Consider the following 23,968-nt stretch of genomic DNA (forward strand, 5'->3'; position numbering starts at 1 on the left):
GTCTGAGTTTCTGTAGAAAGTTTTTGCCGGAACCAGCAATAGAACTGGAGTTTCCTATTTGCAAATGAGGTAACTATTTTAGGACACACTCTGCTGTATGTTTAGTGGGTAAAGACTGTCAAACTTGTTATACAAGACGGAAGGATCAGGGTTTTTTCCCCTCCCCTTTTGCAACATCACCTTTTACAAGGAGATCTGCAGTTTCTTCATTAACCTCAATTAAGTTTACTAACAGAGTGTTGATTTGAGTGAAAATGAATAAAATATTTCAGTATTTTGAATGCTTAGCAATATCTTATTATGGAAAAGGGGGACTTTTTCTTTTTCTTTTTTTTTTTTTTTTAAGATTTTAATTATTTATTTGATGGGCAGAGATCACAAGTAGGCAGAGAGGCAAGCAGAGAGAGAGATGGGGGGGAAGCAGTCTCCCTGCTGAGCAGAAAGCAGGATGTGAGGCTCCATCTCAGGACCCTGTGACCATGACCTGAGCTGAAGGCAGAGACTTAACCCACTGAGCCACCCAGGTGCCCCAAGGGGGGCTTTTTCTATTATAACTTTATAGTGACAGACAAAACCTAAGCCATTTTACAATTCATAGGTATATATAGTACTCTGATCCCTGGATATACCGTAGCAGTGGAGTCTAGGTTGTCATACACTTTACTGTGCTTTCTAAATGTAAAGTTATCTTCACTTGTTATAATAGAAATATATGAACATTATAGAAAAATTAGAAAACACAGACATGTAAATAGAAGAAAAATAAAATACATTACTCTGAGTTAAACTTTTTGGGTACTTAGGTGAGCATAGTTCCATACTCACCCCACGTCTCTAAATAGATGTTTATGGATGCATATATCTCTCTCATCATATATGCAATCTTGTACATGCTTGTAACTTAATAATTACCTTTATATGCCATTATGTACTAATAGCTATATTTTACATTTTCACGTTATTTTTAGCTGCTGTGTAATATACTATTATGTAAGTACATTCTAATTTATTTAATCAATTTCTATTATTGGACATTCGGCTGTCTTTAACATTTTGTTATTACAATCAGCCTTTTACATATATCTTTCTGCACTTTCTTAATTATTTCCCGAGGCTAAGTTTCCAGAGGAGTAACTAGGCCAAAGTTCAGGGCATTGGAAAGTTTAATAATTACTAGATAAATTGTTCTCTAGAAGGTCTGATAATTTACACTCTGACCAAATAAATATGTGAATGCTTTTCTCTCACTAACAGAAATCAAACTATTAATTTTCATGGTCTCATTCTGATTTTTACGGTAACTGTGAAATAGCAGAACAGATTAGAAAAATTGCTAATGGTCACAAATCTAGAAAGTAACAAGAGTGGGGGTCAAGTTTCTGACCAGCCACATATTTCTTTTATATCACACACTTCTTACCATCTTGCCGTTGATGGCGGCAATTCCAAGAAAGCCATCAGGAAAGAACCTGAGTGGGAATTCTAGTATACCACATCCTGACTCATGTCGGTGTGACTAGCAGTGCCCTGGCCTCCGGCCATTGGTGGGTGGCACAATTCTAGTGTTCTGAGAAAAAGGCTATGTTGTCATACTGCTTGTCCAGGCCAGCCCCGAAGCCAATAGAAAAGGGAGGAGGAAAGAAGCAGTTGAGGGTCATCAAATTATAGATCTTGTAACATGACCCTAAACCTTTTTGAGTCTTATATTATGATTAAAATAACCCAGGCCATCAATCTGATCTGAAGATTTTTAATTGGTAAGTTTATTTTTATTTATTTTTCTAATTGTAAGATGCATACAAACAGACTCCTATTTTTGTTTTCATGTATACAAACACTCAAGTATCCAAGTTCTCATAAGTAAAAGAAAGAAGACGTGGGATTTTTCTTGATATTCTACAGTTAGGTAAACATTTAATTCAAGTTTAAAGAAACAAAAAGAACAATGCGTTCAATCATGGGTTTGCAAAGTTGTAGAAACTGTTTGGCTATAGAACAATGTAGAAAACTGTTACGCAAAGGGACGAGTGATATTTATGAAGGGTTAGTAAGCCAGTGGGACTAGTAGGCACTGTGGAGGTAGTAAGGCGACCAGTTACAAGCTCTGGCTTTAGGAATATCTTGTGCAGTGACAAGAAGAGTGCTCCAGGAAGCTTTCTTGACCATGAGGCTTGTCTTGTTTCAGGTGTTCTCGTCTGTGTTTCAGTGTTGCTTTGTTCTCCAGTCATGAGAGCTACATCATAAATCATCTGTCTGTTGTGCCCATTGGATGATGAGCTCCCAGAGGGCAAGAACTGTACTCTGCTGTGTACTGTCTTCACCATGAGAGGCTGTGTAGAAAAAAGAATGTGGGAACTTAATAGGTAGAACCAAATTATAATATAGGAAACATAGCATCATATTTAATCATTTTGGGGTAATAATTCTGTTTTGGTTATTATATTCACTGCCTCTCAACAAATTTGGGCCATCCTCTTCAAATTGATTAAAGAAATTTATATTACATTAATAAATTTCAGTTTTTTGTTTTTAAGATTTTATTTATTTATTTGACAGATAGAGAGATCGCAAGTAGGCAGAGGGGCAGGCAGAGAGAGAGGAGGAAGCAGGCTCCCCACTGAGCGGAGAGCCCGATGAGGCTCCATCCCAGGACTCTGGGATCATGACCTGAGCCGAAGGTAGAGACTTTAACCCATTAAACCACCCAGGCGCCCCAATAAATTTCAGTTTTTATTAATTTTTCAAACTTGGGCAAATTATTTAATCTATGACCTCCATTTTTCTCATTTGCGAAGGAAAAGTGTTAGGTTAGACCAATAATTCTCAACTGACGTTGGTGAGACCAATCCTGGTATTCAGAGATGGGAAAGGATACATCAGAATATTCATTAGGATATTTGTGGTTTGAGAAAACATTCTCAGTATCATTATATAATTTTATATTTGGAAAAGAAAATGAAAGGCCCTTTATTTCTGTAGTACTAAACAGTAGAGAAAAAGTTCTGGAAAATGTTGACTGCCAAATTTCACAGAGGTTGGGGGCCAACTCTTTTTTGGGGAGTGTATTAGAATCTCTAGGGCAGGTGTGGGAGGGACCGTAATGTACATTATTTTGTGTTTTTCAATGAATCCGATAAAGGTGAGAGACACTGCGTTAATATGAAGAAGCTCTAATCCCCTAGGATTTCATCATGGCTGACATATACCCTGTTTTTCTTGGAATTTACTGAAAAGTTCAATCACTTTTTTTTTTTTTTAAACATCTTATTTTGAAGGCAAAACTATAGGTCACATTGAGAAGAGCCTCAGAAAAATAAAGAAGATAAGAAAAACAGTCAGACAGAGTTACTAAAGTATCCATGTGTAGAAGTTGTTACTCCATCACTTCACGGGCTTGCCCTCATGCTTACGGGCCAGGCTGATAGTTGAATTTAATTGTAGTTTAGAAGATTCTGTGAGAGAGTTGAAACACAGCACAGCATGTCTGGGTGAATAGTTGTTGTCTTTGAGGGACTAGAGACTGCTCTCATGGTGCTTGGGGTCTCTACTTGAAGGCTGTTTTTTTTTAAGGGTTAATTCTTTGCTGTTTGGTGTCTGAATGACATCTCCATACAATAAAATGTTTCCAGGTTACAACCTGCATGATTTTCTTTTTTTTTCTTTTTTTTAAAGATTTTATTTATTTATCTGATAGATACAGATCACAAGTAGGCAGAGAGGCAGGTGGAGAGAGAGAAGGGAGGAAGCAGGCTCCCTGCTGAGCAGAGAGCCCCATGCGGGGCTTGATCCCAGGACCCTGGAATCATGACTTGAGCTGAAGGTAGAGGCTTTAACCCACCGAGCCACCCAGGTGCCCCGTGCATGATTTTCAAATACCTTTCCCATCATGAGTAATCCATAACCACAACAAAAATATAAAATGATTTGAGATGCCCAATACAAATTTTTTTAAAAATAGGTTGGAATGTCACCCCATCATAGCAGTTGATACACAATTCACTTCTTGTCATCTCCTCTACTCTGGGAGATGCCTTGCCTGGCTAGTGGTGGGGACAGCTGAGCTGTTTACACTCTGTAACTGTTGGACACCTGGTCCAAGCTCTTCAGCCCCTCTGGAACCTCCATGACATGGTCACACTCCCATTGTCCCACGAGTCAACTGAGCCATGACATTTTTCCCTTGACTTTTGGCCAACCTGGGCTACTTTTACCCTTTATTTTGCTTGTGTGTATATCAGATATACAGAAGCAGAAAACATTTGTCCTGTTTTGTGGTATTTTTAGCTCTGATTCTAAACCACCACATAGCTTTAGACTAAGTTAGGGTGTTGCTAAATTTTAAGCATAGTTTACAGATTTAGAGTAGCAAGTCTTAAGTTTGATTTTTAGACTTAATCTTAAGTACTTTAAGTACCAACTCTGTGAGTTCAGAAGTCCAGCTCTTCTGAAGAACAGATGTCAAGGAGGGATTAGATGGGGAAAAACTCCCTTCCCAGGGGGAAAGACTTGTGAAGGAAAAAACGGGTGGCGGACATGAATAGGCAAGCAGCAGCTTCAGGAGAGAAGGAGAATTGGGCTGGAAGCAGCCTCAGAGCACAGTGCAGTTCTGAGAAAGTCTCTGCTAGGCCAGTAGGAATCCCCAAGCTCCTCAAGCTCACTTCCCATCGGAGGAGTCCTCTGTCAGGCAGAAGTGGCCCAGACTTACTATTCCTATTGTGTTCTCATTGTCTGGGAGCAGCAAATGGGAAGTAGATCTAACCTGAATGCTGCAGTGGGTCCTTAGTTAATGGCAGTTTGAGGCTGTCAGAGAGCTATGTTCCCTGCTGCAGATCTTCTGGAAGGGAGGGCTGAAAGAGGTAGCTCCATGGCCCCGAAGTGCCCAACCATGTGACCTTAAATCCTTAGGATCCTCAGGAGAACTTTCCAGAGTTTATGGGCATGTTCCCCTCTGTTCTCCACTCCCACGTCCAGCCCAACTAATGGTAATTCATTCCATTCTTACACTCTCAGTCCCCTCCGAACCAGTGTAGGTAGGGAAATTTCTCCTTTGGAGGTTCACTGTTTTTTGGTTTTTATTTCATTGCCAGTAAATCCACTCCTTAAAAAAATCTGAATTCTACATGCATTTTGGGGACGAAATTCCTAGCGCTTTGTTAAATACAGAAGACACAATATAAATAAGACGTGGGTCCATACCCTAGAGACGTATGTACGTCTCAGCAGAAATTTTAACAATTTGTGATAAAGAGAGGAACAGACTGGGCACAGAAGGGGTCCTTCCTGACCAGCCTGGGCAAAGTCTGAGCAGAGTCTTGAAGGACAAATACAACTTACTCGGACAAAAAAATGCAGTCAGAGGCAAATCTAGGCAGAAACAAGAAAGTATGAGGAATGGACTATACAAAATGGAGTGTTCCTAGAAGATAAAGGGTCAGGCTTAGAGGTAGGCAGGATCCAGATCTATGTGTGGGAACTTGTACTTCATGGTGTTAGCCATGGTCACAGGTGCTTTTCATAAAGGCAGAGGATTTGGGTGAGTGAGATGAGAGAACTGTAGAAAGCCAGTGCCTATTGGATATTTATTTCCATCCATTCACTGATATTTTTGTGAGAGGAAAAGAATCCTGGGGAAAGACGGACTTAACATTGAAAAATGTGGGTTCCAATCACAGCCTCACGGCTTCCTGCGGTCTAGACTAGCCACGTAATTCCAGAAACAAGTTTCTGTTATTTATAAATGGAAAATAATGACACTGGGCCTGACCCCTATGGAACTATTGAGAGGATCAAATGAGCTGAGTCAAGACTTTCTGAACGCATTTTGCAAACTTTCAGCCTGTAAAAATGAAGGGACTATATCACCCATACCATGCTCAGGAAATAAAAGCACCTGGGAAAACCCACAGAATGTGATTTTGTAAGAAGTTGCTCAGCCTTCAGGGGAGAAAATGCCTGGCTCAACACTGGCCAAGAGGAACAGGTCTGGGAAATTACGACACAAGGTAAAGCAAGATCACGGGGTTCTTAATTGTCATTCTCATTGTTTACCCTTCCTCACCACAGGTGGTTCTGAAATGAGAGGAAGTTCAGGCAGGGAGGACTAATGAGGCAGAAGAGATGGCTCAGACTTACTGGATAGAACAAATAGAAACTGAAACACTTTAATGTGGGGAAGGTGGTAGGCTAGACAAGGGGTATGTGAGTAGGCATTCATATAAGGATGAGAAACAAGTTCAGCTGTACCAGAAAACGTCCTAACTTTCTAGGAGTACCGTGGGATCCCTGTCTCCTCCTATTCCCAGGGAGAAATACTGTATATTATCAAATTAATGATATTTGCCCTTTTACTTCTCTTCTGGAAAAATTAAAAAAAAAATCCTTCCCTCATTAATTTGGTTTTGTTGATGATTTCTTTAATTTTCAGGGAAAAAACTTCTGAAAATATAACCAATACACTCATCGTTGGTGAGACTCAGAGGCGAGGCCCTATACACAGATTATCAATACATGTATAAAGGTATGGAATATCTCCATGTAAAGAATCCCATTATAGAGACTATTCCTAGAATAGCATTATTTTCCTAAAAAAGTTATCTGTTCCATGAAGAAAAAAAAATTTTATAGAGGAATCAACCTAGAAATCTTGGTGTGTCAGCTTAGACAACTGGTTGATTCATAAAAGGGACTTGCTGTCGAAAATGCTCATTATTTTCTCTTGAGTTCTTGTATGTTAGGTTGATCTTTGTCATCTTAAAAAACCAAACCAAAACAAAAACTAAGGGACTTTTTAAAGCTTATCGTATGTCCTATGAGAGACATGGACTTTTGGAAAAGAATTCCCCAAAGAAGATGGTTGCTGATATTAGAAATTGATTGACCTAATGCCAACACCAACCACTGTGGGCTCTTTTTAACTAAGTTTTTGAGGGCAGAAAGGAAAAAGCCATTGGAGTTTAATTTTGAGGACCACCTGGCTCTATTATAGAAAGGCAAATATTTGTTTTCTTTTGCTGTGTAACAAATTACCCAGATTTGGTAGCTTAAAATAACATCATTTGTTGGCTCACAATTTCTGCAGAGCGTAAGTATGAGCATGGAGTAGCTGGATCCTCTCTGCTCAGGGCTTCCCAAGGCTGAAATGAAGATGTTGGCCAGCACTATACTTTCATCAGGGTTGTCTTCCAAGCTCACACCCTGGTTGTTGGAATTCAGTTGCCTGCAGTTGCAGGAGTGAGCTCCTTGTTCCTTTGCTGGGGTCATTCATTGCTGGTAGAGGCTCCTTGCCATTCTCTGCCCCGTGGCGCTATCTGTAACATGGCAGTTTGCTCCTTCAAGGCCAATAGGAGACTGTCTCTTAGCTTCGAATGTCTGACTTCTTGAAGAGCTCACTGAATTAGGTCAGACCCACTCAGGATAACTCCCTTTGGATTAATTCCCAGTCAACTGACTGGAGATTTTAATTACATTTTCAAAGTCCCTTTTTGTCATATGATAGTACGTCATTGTGGAAGTGATATCCCATCATATTTACAAGCTTTGCTTACACTCAAGGAAAGGGTATTGTACTGGGCATTTAATCAGGGAGCACGAATCTTGCGGGCCATCTCAGAATCCTGTACCATCATGTACCATTTAGAGGCAGAGGTAATCAAGGTGAGGTAGTATTCACATGCTGGGAGATCGCACCTTTCAGCAAGCGCAGTGGCAAAGACGGTCCTTCCAGGATAGCATGAGAGGGTTTCCTCCAGTTTCCTACTGCTTCATGTGCCAACCCATGGGCAGCAACACGGGTGTTTTTGCTAGAACAACTAATGTGGTTGAGTATTTTTTTTGGCCCACTTCTTCCTGCATTTTCCTTGGAAGTATTCAAGACTGGTTCTTTTGTCCTCCTTTAGATGGTATAAGCTGATCATTAGAGCAAGTCCCTTTCTGCCTTAACTAGCTATAGTGAATACTTTTACTTGCAACATAAAGCCTTGATTGATACAAGAGGCTCATAAATGACCTCTTTATATGTCCATTCAATGTGTACAAATCTGCATTGCCTTTATAGATTCATAATACATGGAAGCAGAAAGAACACGTCTAGTTCTATAGCTTTTTTCGACCATATTCTATAGAACACTTGCAATAGAGTCCAGGATAGGAACCCTTTTTTGGGGGTGAAAAGTGTTCAGTGGTCTTGCCAGCTTGGGATTCACTAGATACTCTTGGAGCAAACAATACTCATTGTGCTGCAAAGCCTCAGGGAGATCCTATAGAATAGAAACCCCAAAACAAACCAAAACCCCCAAACCTCTCTGAATACAAACAGGGTTCCCAAACTGAGGCCCAGAAAAACAATTTACGAAAGCCTACTGCTGCATTAGTAGTAGAGTGAAGGTTTAAAACTAAGCTCCCTAGGCTTTCTAAGTTCCAGAAACATTAAACTTATTTCTTATTCCCTACATCCTTGAGAGGTAAGCTTCAATGAACACAAACAACATCAAGAGAAAGAAAATAATATCTAAATAGCTCCAGCAAATATATTAATGACGTCTCCATGGAACCTGTGGTGTCTCTTTGACAAGCTTGGAATCCCAGCCATGTCTGCTCACACACCACCCCGTAGAAGAGAAGACAGCCCAGAGAGAGGACCCGGGGCAGACGTATCCTCACCTCTCTGTTATCCACACCATAGGGTTTCCTGGGTGTAAGGCCGAAGGCTCTTAGACACCAGGAAAAAGGAGCTTGTGAAATTAGTCTCTAGGACATTTCGATAATACATTTGATAGCAGTTATCTTCCGGGCAGACATTTTGGGCTTAGGGCTTGATAGAAAATGAAATCATTTAAAAATAAGTCCAAAACTAAAATGAAAAAAAAAAAAAAAAAAAAAGTATTCAGGTCACTGCGAAAGGCAATACAGATCGTGTGTATAATAGAAACCTGATTCTTGGATCAGAACACTTGCAAGCGAATGCCTATCCTGCATTCCATAACGTAAATCGCATCCCTGCACATCTGACCAAGACGTAAGAGGTTCCAAGAGGTGCATATTTTCAGCATGAAAACAAGGAGCCATTCGTGTTCCAAGCACAGCGTATGGTCAGCTGGCTGGCCTGACACACCTTGGCATTTATTGTTCCCCAAGGCCACATGGTTAGGCCTCCCAGAGGCCAGGGGCGGATGTGGACGTGCTGAAGCCGCTGCACACGCGGAATCTCCACTTGGCTCTTTTTGGAAGGAGCTAAGAGGACATAAAGGATCCGGATCCCACCACCCTTTTATTATTGAGAAATGACCCCCCGCCCCCGTGACCCCAGGGCAGAGAGGGGTGGAATCACAGATGATTAGACTTCGTGCATTCTCTCCTGGTGCTTCCCCCTCCAACGCCCCCACCAATTGCGTTCAGAAAGGACCGGTGCACGGTTGAAAACGCAAACCAAAACCCAGCAAACTATCCTCCGAGCAATGTTTGTTTCATAGCCACTCAACCCTTGGAGAGGGGGGTACGAAATGGTAAATAAACTATTTAGTCATAAAGGGACTCAAATCACAGCATAGACCCACCACAAGCCTCTGGGAGCATTTCCACGTATGTGCATGTTCTCTGGGGTTTAGGGTATCTCCCAGAGCTCCCACTAAGTCATGACTGGGCAGCACCCTGTGGAAGGCTCCTGGCTTTGTGGGGTTGCATTTATTGTGCCAGAGGCATCAGGAAATCATAATTTAGGATTTTTTTTTTTTTTTAAATAGTCTCAGGCAGTTTCATTCTTCTTACATGCTTGGTGTTCAGTAGCCATCTTTGGCCTTTTTGGTTTCACAGTTGAGCCCCTACCGAATGCTTTCACACCAAGACTGTTAGCCCAATGGAAGTTGGCTGTGTGGATACTCTTGAGGACCACAAGAGGTCTTGTTTCTTTAAAAAAACAAAACCAAACAAAACAAACCATTAAGGTAAGAATCCAAGGAATGGGATGTATTTCAGCTTCTTCTTTTTTTTTTTTTTTAAGATTTTTTTCAGGGGTGCCTGGGTGGCTCAGTGGGTTAAAGCCTCTGCCTTCCACTCAGGTCATGATCCCAGGGTCTTGGGATCAAGCCCTGCATCAGGCTCTCTGCTTGGGGAGGAGCCTGCTTCCTCCTCTCTCTCTCTCTGCCTGGCTCTCTGCCTACTCGTGATCTCTGTCTGTCAGATAAATAAATAAAATCTTCAAGACTTTTTTCATTTATTTATTTGAGAGAGAGAGGGAAAGCAGAAGCAGAGGGAGGGGTAGGGGGAGAAGCAGCTTCCCTCAGGAGCCAAGGCCGCCGGGTCTCAGGCCCTGGGATCCTGACCCAAGCTGAAGGCAGAGGCTTAACTGACTGAGCAGCCCAGGCGCTCCCGTATTTCAGCTTCTAACTATGATTCTGGAGGCATGCTTATGGAAGAGCAAAATAATTGGCAAAAATCATTTTCGAGCTCAAAATGTTGGTATATTTGTTGATCGAGAAGTAAAATCAGGTTGTAAATAACTTCTGTCACTGGCCCTGGAAACTGGGCTCAAGCTATATTTAGTCTGTAATTAACAATGAATATTTTAAGTAGAAAAATTAAAAATATGATCACTCCCCATGCTTTGTTGGATCATCCGCAATGAGGACAGTCCTCCTGTAGCCGAGAACATGCACGCTGGACACAGATGGATGTATCTGTTCCTCTGTTTTAGCAAAGGGACAAGATATTTGCATGAAGAATATCCAGAAAATTCTCATTGCACAAGCCGGTTGCTGTCTGCATAATGCTTCTGTCTATCAGTGGCCACAGAAGGTCTCTAGTAAGTGTCTGATAGGCTATCTACTTTGGAGCTCATTGGTTAGAACATTCTTTATTGTAAGAAATATGGACTCACTTCCTCCTGGCAATTATTTATGCTAAATTTATATTTTAAAATGCTGCTTTGAGACAATAAGTTTTCCCGGCTTGAGGTGGGGCAGGCGACCATATTTCCATTCCTCCTCTTTCTTTTATCTAAGGACCTGAATTTGTTTCAATCTACCAAAACAAAATAAAAATGCTTCCTTTAAAATTCTTGATTTCCTATGATCTGAGGACCAAAAGAAAGATGTGTTAAGGGTTCCCAGTAGAATGAATTGGGATTTTCCCCTTCACGGCAGCAGACAAGGGATTTCAGTTCAAACTCGAGGAAGAAGACTAGAGATGGTGAGAGCGTGGATAAATTTTTGAATTATTTTTTCTTCTTTTATCTGCTGTCACTTTAAATGACTGTCTTCCTGGTCCAAAGCAGGCATACCTGCTAAGGATTTCAAATGAGTATACAAACAATTTTATCTGATCCTGTAAGGGACATATTTTCGATAAGGGAATGGGGAGAGGTGATATCTCCATTTCAAAGGAGCCGGCAGTGGGCGGGAGAGAGTAGGCTAGTAGGAACTTTCAAGGAAATTCTCATAAAGTGCACTGTTAGGCTTCAGGGGGTGCCTCGAGGCTGTACTTTGGCCTCTTCACTGCTGGTCTAACAGGTGAGGCCCTAGATGCAAATATTTGGTTTGACCCTTTCTTACTGTCAACACTGCAGCCCTTAGCATGATGGAAAGTATAGAGTTTATAGGTGTTTGTACAGACATTATCAAAATAATTGTAAATTCTTCTTTCTTGTTATTTCTGAAAGATTACTAGTCTCGCTGGTATTTTAGGGAAGGGGTTTGGTGAAGGTGGGTGACCAGGGGGTTCAAGAATGACAAATGTCAACAGTACAAATGGATTCCAGGGCTCGGGTTTCAATTCAGACGCAAAGTTAGAGCTTGGGACAGTGGCCTAGTGAATCCAAAGTTCACATCTGCACAGGCAAGGCAACTCTCCGGAGACCATGTAAGAATTGCCCAAGCTCCCCACTTTGTATAGATCCACTCGAATACTCATATTTGAGTATTATAATGTAGCTACATTACCCACATGAGCATGTTTAAATCTGGAAATCGGTTTGTTGAGAGGCAGTAGCAAAGTGGGGAGTGGAGAAAGAAGATAAAGTAGGGAAAATCTGGCAAGATACCCGCATGAGGGAAAATAAAGAGCAAAGCCCTAGAACAAACTAATAAACCAAATGAAACAAACACGGAATTAAATACATTGCAAAGAACAGAATTCCATCGGAGCAGTGTGGTTCTTGTAGCACAGAAACAGTGAGGTGGAAGACTTGGGTAGACACGATCAAGTCTAGTTCATACTCGGGTGTCAAAGTATTATCTGCAAATGTAGATTCCCCAGGGAATCAGAAAGCTGGAGGATAAGACAGAAAGTTTAATAAATAAAATTAATCAGTTCTGCAGTCTACTTGGGAGCTACCTTGGACTATGCTGTAGAAAAAACAACAACAACAACAAAATTGACAAATATATTGAATTTTGGGTGTGCAGCATTTTGACCTGGCCTGTTCTGGAAATCATGGAATGAGGTGTGCCCCTTTAGAACAGAACGTATCGGAATATTTGATTAATGGTTTGGGGAGGTGCAAGGGCTTATTATACTCCCACTCCATTTCTGTGCAGCTGAAATTGATTCAAAAAAACGTATTCAAAATTTACAAGTTCAAAAAAATTATTCAAACTGTAGGAAGGAGACAAACGTTGAGAGGTAGATATGGAGATTCACGTTGAAGGATAGCTATGGGCTTCACTCCTGACCTTGCTCTCTATTCAGGAATTGGGAGCATTTAAAGGTTGCCCTTGTATCCGGCTTCGCCTGTAGTGTCCCCCTGCCTGGTCTACACGGAGGTGAGTCATTGTGCCTAGAAGTGTCAAACCCCCAAAATACCTCCCCCCGCTAGGAAATGGATTCTGATTATCTTATGAAAATGAGTGGCAGCAATTGTCTTTCGTGTTTCTCAGTAGTTGTGCACTGAGTTCAAATAACAAGTTAAAATTTTATTATGGACTTAACAAACTGTTTTGAATATTTAAAGGCAAGACATTAAAAATCAGGTAGAATCATTAGGAAATCATAGCTGCCTATGCAGGGTATACCATATGCTAAAAGGGAAAAGAAAAAAAAATAGTGCTAAGTTGTTTTCATAGTAATTTGGGAAATGAAATTAAAGTAAAAAGGCATTGCCCAAGGTTTCTGTTTGTTTTTTCTTCCTGTGTCTCTAACTTTTATCTTAAATCTAACAAATGACCGAATGGATTTGTCCAGAGGCAGTGACAACGTGGGGAGTGAGAAGGAAGTGTAGAAAAGCTGGCAAGGAATCAGCTAAAGGAAAAACAAAAAGGAAAAGTCATAACGAACAAGCTGAACTACACACATTTAAAATAATAAAACTGCATCCAAGTTGATGTGAATACTGAAGAACCCAATGAAATCAAAGTTGCAGGCCTAACTTGTTTTGCTTAAGTACAGAAATTAGTTAAGGTGCAAATGATCTGACATGCTCTCTGAACTCTAGCTGAATTCTTAATTTTATGTCAGCTTTAGCTCTTGTTTAGTTTAATAAATATTAATTGAGCACCTGCTGTGCTCCCAACACAGCCAGAAACTGAAGACCACGTGTAAGCACTGGAGGAATTACAGTGTAGTTGGGAAGACGGCAAGGAAGCAGACACTCCGACATAAATAAAACAGGCGGCAATAAGATAAAAACATGCAATAGAAATGATTGCTAATTAAAGAAAGAATTCTTGTTTAAATCCAATTAAAAGAGGTAAATGACCACAGACAGGATGAACTAGGATTCTGGAAACAGCAAAAGGGAGTTGTGAGTCCCGAAGCTCTCTACTTGTCTTGCAACTGAGCGAATGATTTGTAAAAGATTCATTATGTATAAAATACAGGCATTAAAATACATACATCATATTGTAATTTTGAAGCTCAACCTCTGCTACATATTAATTATCATTATTATATTCAGTTATTAGTTATTGAACCAATACTATTTTGCCATATGTGTGGAAAACCATGGAAAATAGTTAGATCCAAGCAGATCATAGAATGTTTTAACTTTAAATGCTGTGGTTTTGTGAAATATACGTTTGGTCTTCCAAAATATCCAGATGTTTGGCTTTTGCAAGAAAAATTATTGCCTGTGTTTTTCTCTTTTCATTCAGATGCTTTGACATTATATAACTCTCATGTTTTTGTTGTCAAGATGTGATTAGAACCTTCTAAATTACCGTCTGTGGTGTCCCGTGTTGTTTGTGCCTACATTAGATCTGACATCACACATTTAATAATCACTTCAGAGTTTTTACAATTTTGGTATTGTATAAAATTTGATGCCAGAGCCTTTATCACAGATGCATTCAATAAGAAAAAGCTTATGAGAAATTCTCATCCATATATTAGTCATCTCCCATCAATGTGGTTCTTCCTGATACACTTAATCTTTGTCTACTTTAGGCCATACAGTTAAAGCACCTTTGGCAAGGTCACTGCCATGCTGATTTCATTAAGAATTAGGGTATGTCAGAGTCTGGCCGGGTACTCAGCCTCACTCGGTACCTCCTCTCACAGACAATGGACTTGTTTTGCCTCCCCTGAGCACCTCCAGGTATAGTTGGGTCTTTCCTGGTCCAAACCAACCACATCTTAAGGGCCTCTCCCAACTTGTCTCCAGCCCCAGGGACCAGCACCTTTGCTTTCTGTTTTTCTCTTTTTAATCTGAGCATCCTTCTCACATCAGTCTTTATGTCCAAAGCTTTATCATTTCGTGTTCTTTCTCAGATTCTGTAGGAAACACACCCATATCTCCCAAATTTGTTAACTTGATTTTATTCTCCCAAACTTTTAAGGACTCATTTTGTCTGAGAAAAACTTTTGGAGTCTTCCTTGTCCCTTTGGTCTGACTCATCGGTGGAATCTCCCTGTCTTTCCTTGCCTTCCTGTTCGAGTCTTGTGGAAGCCCACCAGGAATCTTCATAACTTCTTGTGGACTCTGAGGCTTACAAAAGTGTTGGGCTTATTTCCTCATTTCGGTGATCACTGAACTAACCCAGCAAAGAACCAGAATTTTGAGCAGCTGCCATTCGAATGGTTTCTGAACCAAAGTCTGAGTGATACTGCTTACCCTTCAGAGATCATACTCACCACTTGGCCCCAGCGTCTCCCCCTTCCGCATCAAGAGCCTTTCCAGTTTCCCTTTGCATCTTCCTTCTCTACTGTGCCGCCGATCACCACATTCTCAATTCTCTTATCACTTTCATTGGTCACAGGACCTTTTCCCAAGGCCACACTAAGAGGTAAATAGTGGTTTGCTGGGTTTCCCTGCCAAGGAGTCTTTTAAAAACAAATATAGACTTTTTTTTAGATGGAAAAAGAAGTGAACACACCTTTAAAGCAAAAAACAGGTAAAGGACCAATACTGTCCTTCTACATAGGAGAATTTTGCACATGGGGACCTCAATATGGAGAGTGCATGTGAGGGCATTAGTGATTTCCTGTCCTCAGATAATACCCCATACCCAGGCCTGTATTTTTTTTTTTAATTAGTTGTGCCAAATATTTTGTTGTGTTTCTGATAGTCACTCTTCATCTGAAAATTCAAGTGCTCACCATGCCCAAGCATCTCTATTCAGCTCCGTCTCTTCTCCTAGCACTCCCTAAAGATCTGGTTTTGAGTTCTGTAGACAGCCCTTGACCCCGCATTGCATAAGTACCCTGAAGGGAAAGATGTTCTCTCCCCTTCACATAACCTTGTTCTCTTCTAGAGAAACAGCTCTGCAAGATTACCCACACTTGAGGGAAAACAACATTACCAAGGAGACGATATTTAGTTGTTCCTTTAAAATCCAGTGGGCAGTGATCCAAAAACATTTGGCGAAATAGAAGGAACTTGTTATAAACCAGCCAACCAGTGGCCTAAATTCTTTTGCTTGATGATTTCTTCTGAGTGCATAGTTCAATTGCCTTAAGACCAATCATGTTATTAATGGGCTGTTTAGGATTTTAACAAGATTATTTAGAGACTCAAAACCTTTCTGAGCTCATTTAATAGATGAGTTCTATTGTGACAGGCAAAGGGTAAGGTCAGTGATCCCAAAGTGAGGTGCATAGAGCCCTTGGTTTATCGAGGTATGAGGGAAATAGTTAAAATGAATAAGTGTATCTTTAAATATCATTTTAAAAAATTCATTTCTAAAATGCTTTATATTATTCATAATATATTAGTTGGCAGCACAGTTATGTAGTTTGTAGGTAAAAGCAGATATATTGGCGTAATTTTTTTTCTTAGTATTAAGCAGGGGAGATTAAATAGGGTGAAAGCTTCCTGATTAGGTAGCACCTTGCCTATCATACCCAGTCTTTCCAATCCATGCATTGTGTGAAGATGGGTTCTACAAGACTATTTCTCATGAAAACAATAGACCCATGAAAATCCAAAGTTTTCCTCTGAATTCCAACCACCTTGAGAGTCTTACATCAATTTAGATAAAGTTGATGGCGACCCTTGTAAGAGAACATTGATTTTTAGGCCAGAGCACCTGCCTTTTTGCATACTCCTTCATGTCATGGCTGTGCAATACTCCTAGATACTGCTATAAGTGCTCACAAAGCAGGGGTTTGAGAAAGCCGGAGGAATGGAAGTCAAAATGATGATTAAGGGTGCTCATGTAGATTACCTGTGGTCTGTCCCCTCTGAGGGAGAAAAATTGGAGCCTGTTTTCCTCTGGACATCAGAAGAGAGGACCCTCCTGTGAGAGAAAATGTTGCCTGCTTTGAATTGGTAAGAAAAGGTGTTAAAGGCACAATTCCTGCCCGTTTCTCCAGAAATTTAGTAACTAAGGGACTCAGGTTGAAGGGAAGGAAAGAGAAGGCTTTTTTGTTTGTTTCGATTTTGTTTTTTTTCTTTTTCCTCCTACTGCATCAGCCTGCTTCTCCCTGCAGAGCAAAGCACACTCCAAGTTTGAAAACCTGCATATCTCTTTTCAAATCTCAGGAGGACCATGTCCCTGCTCTGTCACAAGCTCGCATGTGCCATTCCCATCTCCATCTAGGTGGCCAGCGGCTTCTGCATCCTGCCCTTTGTGGCTGTCTGGCTGGAAGTGCTTGCTTGAGCCTCAGTGCTTGAAGTACTTGGTAGGTGGTCTTGGATGAATTGCTTATTCTTCCTAATGGTAGATGGAGTAATAATTCCTCCCCACAAAGCTGGGTACGTTGTGTGCCATATAATTTAAGTATTATAAGAACCAACTCTCTTTTCTTCTTTTTATCCCCTCCCCTGGTTGGTTTAACCCATCAACTGCATTGGTATCCCTTGACTACCTCTCTTCCTATTAGTATCTTACCTTTTGGGGCATCACTGGTCAGGAATCTTCTGGGGATCCCTTACCATGTAAATTCTTCCCCTTCTATTTTTCTTCCTCATCAGTGTTTTACCAAGAATTGGTCATGCACCACTAGTTGTACGGGATTAATAAGGATCACGTGAAATATGAAAGGGGAGGTGTGTGGTTCTGAGGTCTTTAGTAACTTCGGGAAATGCTAGGTCTGACAAAGGTGCCAGGTTTCTCCAACCACGTGGGTGTGGCGTGGAGGACATCACCGCAGAGTTCTCCAAACTGCTTACTATGGAGTATAAAACCTTCTTTATGCAGTGGCTCATGGGCCTGGAGTTCTGTGGAACATACTCGAAGAAATATTTTATACTTATCCCACTACCATAAGGAAGAGGCTTCCATTCTCTCAATTTTTCACATCCAAAGACCTACTGTTTCCTAACATCAGCTGAAGACTAGTTAACACTGGTTGCATTTCATTATTCCAAGTATCTTCGCTGTAGTTCCTTAATCACAAACCACTACCCCGAGACCATACCCAACAGCCTCTCCTCAGACAAGGAGAGTTTAAAAAATTTTTTTCTCCTACATCATTGCCATAAGGAACTTCTACTTTCGCTACCTTTATGACATTGAAGAAAGTAGAGAACAATACTCAGCCTAGATAACAGATCAATCTTCCTATCGCCCTTAGTAAGTTCCTAGGATTTTATAGATGCAGTTTGTAATTCTAACTTTCTATGCTTTGGATCACAAAATAGCTCTTTGTTCAAATGAAACTTTTTTTTTTTTTAAGATTTTATTTATTTATTTGACAGATAGAGATCACAAGTAGGCTGAGAGGTAGGCAGAGAGAGAGAGAGAGAGAGAGAGGAGGAGGCAGGCTCCCTGCTGAGCAGAGACCCTGATGTGGGGCTCGATCCCAGGACCCTGGGATCAGGACCCGAGTCGAGCAGAGTCTTTAACCCACTGAGCCACCCAGGCGCCCCTTCAAATGGAACGTTTTTAAGGACATCAAAGACCATATAGAAAAATATAATAGAAAGCCAAATATAAAAATATAATAGAAAGCCAAAGCTTATAGCAACAAAGGAGAAAGGCTAGCCCAGTGTTGGCTGAAACCACAAGGGAATGTGTTTGTGGTGTCTATCGCTCATGTATTTCTGTTCTAGAATATGAGCTCTGATGTGGAGCAGTTTAACCCTTTCTTTGTGAAGTCTGCTGGTGTTTCTGGATGAGGAGGGTATTTCTTACACAAGCACTCCTCCGCCAGCTGGTTGCCTGTCAGGACAAGCTCAGGGGTGGCATTATCTGCATGTTGCTGATCATTGCCTCTTTGGGGCTGTAAGGACTCAGACCCAAGGAATGACTCAGAAAGCCAGGGGCCCATGTCGTTCTGCTCCGGGCTTGGCTGCGCAGCATAGCAGCGTCATGACTCCACTTGGCCCCGCTGCTCATCTGACTTTCCGTTTGCCTCTCGAGTGGTGTCATAGGTGAGACTTGGCAATTCAGTGTCCTCGCCCCAGCTTCTCAGGCTCTCCACCTTTAGTTCCTGCTTGATCAGGGGCTAAGGACAACCGTATGATGAGTCACAGGCCCTACATCCTGGCAAGTAATCACTTTCCCACAGTAAGTGATGATTTATGCTGGGAAGGGGCGAAGAATGTGGAGTGGCTGTTTTTCCATCTAGCCTTTCTGCTCACAGAGGGTTGGCTAGGAAGGCTCTGGCTCCATTCACAAGGCCTTCTGAAACACCATCTTAAGAGTAGTTTCACCTTCTAAGCACGGGATCCTTACAGGCCTGGTCTCCACAGAGGACTGGAACATGACAATCCCGTATATTCTGTTAAAAAGGAAACACAACTTTGAAATTTCCTTCCTTTGACATGTGAGGACTAGGAATGCCTCCTGGAAGTGGAGAACCGGAGCGCCCCCAGCACAGACCCATTTTACAGATGAGAACACGGGGACTCAGAGAAGTTGCATGAATTACTCATTGCCACAAAACTGGTCGGTGACCAACATCTCAGGGCTGAAACTGGCTGATGTTAAGCTGCTGTCTTATCTGACGTTAAGCTTACCTGTACCGTGTCATAAAGGGAAGTCTGGGTATAAAGAAGATTGTGATTTGTGCCATGAGTCACTTCAATTAGTGGCAGAAGGGTCAGGGGGAGAAGCATGATCCCTGATATCAGATGGGTCTCGGTTTGAATCTTGGCCCTGGAACTGGGTGATGTTGGCTAATTTCCCACTTAATTTCTCGGAGTGTGTCTCCTCATCCATACAGATGAGAAGAGGGATAATAATATCTCTTTCACATCAACTGCTGGATGGATAAGTGATGAGGCATGCAGAGCTCAAGGCACATAGTAGGCTGTCCAGAAACAGAGGCTCTGATCGTTCTTTACTCCGGAGTGACGTGTGCCCTTCCTCTCTGCTCTTCCCTTTCAAAGCAGCACTTGCTACAGTTCACGCTACTTTTGAGTTCTGCCTTGTCAGACTCAGCATGGCTCGGTTTGTTTTCTCAAGCCACTGCTGAATTTCTTTTCCTTTGTGATTTGCATTTGGGTTGTCTCATTTCCCTGAAACGCTGTCACAAGCCAGGAGGTTGTTGCAGAACATGATCTGAAACCTCACTGGCCAGGGAAAGTCCCCTCCGAAAGAGGCATTTCCCCTCTTCTTGAGATTTACACTTCTCTTTCCCACTGTCCAGGCAGCCCCTCAGCCTGGCCAATGTCTGCCCCAGCGTTCTGCAGGCAGTTTGAACACAGTGGGAAGGTGAGGGTCCGGCCGTCTTTACTCCTGGTGTCTCCATTGCCCTGGATTCTGTCACTGTGCCTCCAGATCCCTTCAGCTTCCCCCCAAAGGCCTTTGTTGTTGCTTCTCTTCCCTCTCCTCTCTGTGTCACCTTTCCCCCGTCACCAGGGCCAACTCTCAAAACCTCCAATGGAAATTTATAGGCTTCTGTGGTTCTTAGGGGGTTATTGGGCTCTGCATTTTTTGGGTCCTCACTTCCTTTATAGCTCACAGGGATTTCCTAAGAAGCCTCTTTCTTCTCTGCCCAGTAGTTTGGGCCGGTTCCCCCCCCCCCCACCTCACCCGAACAAGGGATTGCCATTTCGCAGCAAAGGCCCTCTTTTTTTTTTTTTTAAACATAGCTTCAGAAATACAATTCTCATGTTCAATCAGGTCTTGCAGTGAAAAAAAAAAATTCTCCAGTCATTCTTGTGACATTTTTCTATGTTTTGAATACTATATACACATGATGATAAAATAAAGTCTATTTAATCAAATGGATTTGTCTTTTTGCCCTGTGTGTGTGTGTGTGTCTGTGTGTGTGTGTGTGTGTGTGTTTTCTCCTCAGTGCCCTACTTTCTAGATATTTTGAGGCCAGAGAATTTTCCCACTGGAGGATATGTTGCAACACAACTGAACTATCTGCAATAGTTTAAAAAAATGCAACTTATGCCAATGTTTTAAATATTTTAAATAACATTAAACATTTTACAAGAATTTTTTGAAAAGAGAAATCTCTCCCTTTTCATCTAATGACTGATTTCACTTTCAAATATTAACTTTCAGTTTTTATTCACTTACTATTCATGTATTATGATTGCTTAAGGTAGGCTTTAAAAATTTGTGCCATAAAAGTGAAACTAGTGTTGCCACAAATTTATTGCATTGGGTCTACCCACTTCTCTTACTTTATGTGCTCTCTCCTCTCAGACCTATAACATACCAAGTTAGGATGAAGATAACATTCTCTCATCCTGGGGATTGGCCCCTCTCTGAGGCCCTGGGATCAAACTCTGTTTCTGGTGTTTCTCTTCCTTTAAGAATGAAAGAGAAAGATTCCACGATCTTTCACAAATATGTATTGAATACCCAGTGAGGACTGAGTAAAACTACGTTGATTTGGACAGAGTTTATACCATCACTCTGGCATGCTGAAGATGGGAGTGAAAATAATGAAGGAAACTTAACTGTCAGTTTTGTGATTTTGCAAGAGACTCAGGGCCAATCATAGTGGAAAAATAATCTCTGTTGTCGTATTCTGTAACAAGAGAAGAAGTGAATGTAGAGATGATAAAGTAAAACAAGAAGGCATTGTAAGCCATGGGCTTATGGTGGGATTGAATTTGAATTTGGAGATGAGTAAAGTAATGGATCCCCAAAAATAAGAGAGCTAAGTTGACTCAATAACCATAGAATAGAGAGCTTAGTATCTGGGAGCAGTAAACTAGTGGCTTTGTTTGTTTGTAAGGAGTGTTTACACTGAATTAACCAGATTGACTCTCACTAAAAGGAGGGAAAGACAATTGTAACAGGTTTGCACAAAAACTAAAATATATTCTTTATGTAACTAAAAAGTCGCAGGCTAGATATAGCTTTAGCTTCGGATGAAAGAATGTCTTCCAACAAAAGTTTTTTGTAGTTTTGTCTTTTTCCGGATTTCTATTTAGTGTTCTTCCTTGTTGGCTTTCATCTTAGGTAGACTTCCTCACATGGTGGCAAAGATGACCCCGATGCTGATTCCTTCAAGTATTTGATGAAACCTTCTATTTCTAGAAAAATTTTCATAAGCACTTATGAACACAATATAATTCTGCTCAGAATTTCAGGAGGTCACAGAACTTCTGAAGTTGCGTATCTTTACCTTAGAGTTCCATAGACCCTAGCTTAAAAAAACTCTCCTCTGCACTGTGAAATAATTGACCAAGCCAGCACCATGACTTTTTGGACAAGCTTATCTCCCACACCTAGTGCAGAGCCTTGTACATATTGCATACATCGAATGAATGATTCAGTCTATGACTTAATCAACCAAGCAACCAATCAAATAGTCCTTTTTTGGATGGGTTGTGCTGTGGTATGTTAGGTGTTTTGTATGAGTTATCCTTGTTCATTCTTCTGACATTATTTTATGGATAGGAAACGGAAACCAAGCTAGGAATAAAGTGAGTGGAACACCTAGAATGGATAAGCATGGAAAAGAGATATGAAATTCAAGGGGAGAAAGCCTACATGGGCAGGATATTGGTCTGGAATGCTGAGGAATGTTGTTGGATTCACTGTTGTGGCCCAGCTGGTTCTAGTTCCCAGCCACAGCCATGGGGGTCACCACCTCTGAGGCATTCTCAGGCCATTCTGTGTCTGCAGAGCTCTGGGTACCACTTGTCAGTGGCCCTAAGTACTTACGATGTTTTCTGTTTAATAGCCTCTTAAAGTAACAGTTGGATCTTTCACATTTTTAGCCTTCATTTCAGAACCTGCAGTCAAATGAAACCTTTTGTTGTTGTTGTTGTTGTGGTTGAGATTTATTTGCAATCCAATTATTGGAATTCACTCACTGGTTATTTACTAAGCCCATTGATCATTGTTCCAATGAGTTTATACTCACCATTGGGAGATCCCAGAACTGTCAATGTTGTTCTTCAGAAAGAATGATATAAACTATAATGTCAGCTGTTAGGGTGCCGGCAAACTGGACAGCCCATAAAAGTGAATTTTCCTCCTCAACCTGGAAGTGCTGGGTCAGCAGAGGAAACTGCTGGAAAAAGTTACCATGGAGTCACAGGGTTTGGTGGACTTGGGAGATCACTTTTTTTTTTTTTTTTTTTTTTTTTGTGAGAAATAGAATGTACAATTTCGGGGGCAGAGGGAGAGAGACAATCCGAAGCAGACTTCATGCCCAACACAGAGCCCAGTGCAGACTTCCATCTTACAACCCTGAGATTATGACCTGAGCAGAAATCAAGAGTCCAACACTTAACTGGCTAAGCCATCCAGGCACACATTTTGAGGGGAATCTTTACATTTTTTTTTTTTTTTTAAACCTCAGGGCCCATGTGAATTGGGGAATATGAAGATACCAAAAAAACAGAAATAGAGGGAGTTGTCCTGGACAGACCCCAAACTGAGAAGAGTGAAATAATGGATTTTTCCTTTCAGCACATTGTCTCATATGAGAAGAATGAAAGATAACTGATAAGCAACTTCCAGCAAGAAGACATATAACTTATATTCTGATTGGTTACTAGTGATTTGAATCTATGCAGATGTATCTAATGCTAACATATGTATGTATAGTATATGTATTTATATGACTAGTCATAGACTTGAAGCATTTTTTTTCATATTACTAAAGACTTGGCACTAAGTGCCAGTTTGCAAAAATATTTTACTTCCTTTTCCATTAATTTTAATTGGCCTGAATGGAACTCATTTCAAGTTCCCCTATTCTTGTTTTTGTGAGAGGCATTACTTTTTTCTCTCTGTGAGTGTATCTTTATTACCTATATTGTTTGGTGCTCTTGAATAAAGGAGATTTGACACAGTGTACATTTGAGTTAAACATTCATTTCTTCAGCAAGGATTTCTGTTCAAGACATTGTGCTGTTAAGACATAGGCAAGGGTGAGAAGAGGTGGAGGGGTGACAAAGCAAGATGGGCCAGATGATTTAAAAACACCCACTGTGCATGTTACCTGATGTGGCCAAAGGGTCTTTGCAGATGTGTTTAGGGATCTTGAGATGGGGGACTTATTCTGGATTATCCTTATAAACCCAGTGTAAATATGGGGTCCTTATTCAGAGGGAGGCAGGGGATCAGAGTGTATGGCAGGAAATGTGATGATGAAAAATGAGGTTGAAGTGATGAAATGAGGACACAATGAGTTCATTTCCAATGACCTTGGAAATGAGGTCACAAGCCAAAGAATA

At 41.0% G+C, this 23,968-nt stretch overlaps 2 long non-coding RNA genes across 2 annotated transcripts; one reads left to right on the top strand and one right to left on the bottom strand.

Moving 5' to 3' along the window:
- Window positions 1-1,867: 1,867 nt before the first annotated feature.
- LOC131833487 (uncharacterized) lies at window positions 1,868-15,633 on the bottom strand. Its single transcript, XR_009354489.1, has 3 exons — window positions 15,523-15,633; window positions 15,058-15,246; window positions 1,868-2,330 (listed from the first exon to the last, which is right to left on the bottom strand). It is a non-coding gene; the product is annotated as an uncharacterized LOC131833487 (long non-coding RNA).
- Window positions 6,395-23,582, top strand: LOC131833488 (uncharacterized). Its single transcript, XR_009354490.1, has 3 exons — window positions 6,395-6,517; window positions 9,808-9,938; window positions 23,089-23,582. It is a non-coding gene; the product is annotated as an uncharacterized LOC131833488 (long non-coding RNA).
- The last annotated feature ends 386 nt before the right edge of the window (window positions 23,583-23,968 follow it).

Source organism: Mustela lutreola, chromosome 6, assembly GCF_030435805.1.
Source record: "Mustela lutreola isolate mMusLut2 chromosome 6, mMusLut2.pri, whole genome shotgun sequence".
NCBI lineage: Eukaryota > Metazoa > Chordata > Mammalia > Carnivora > Mustelidae > Mustela > Mustela lutreola.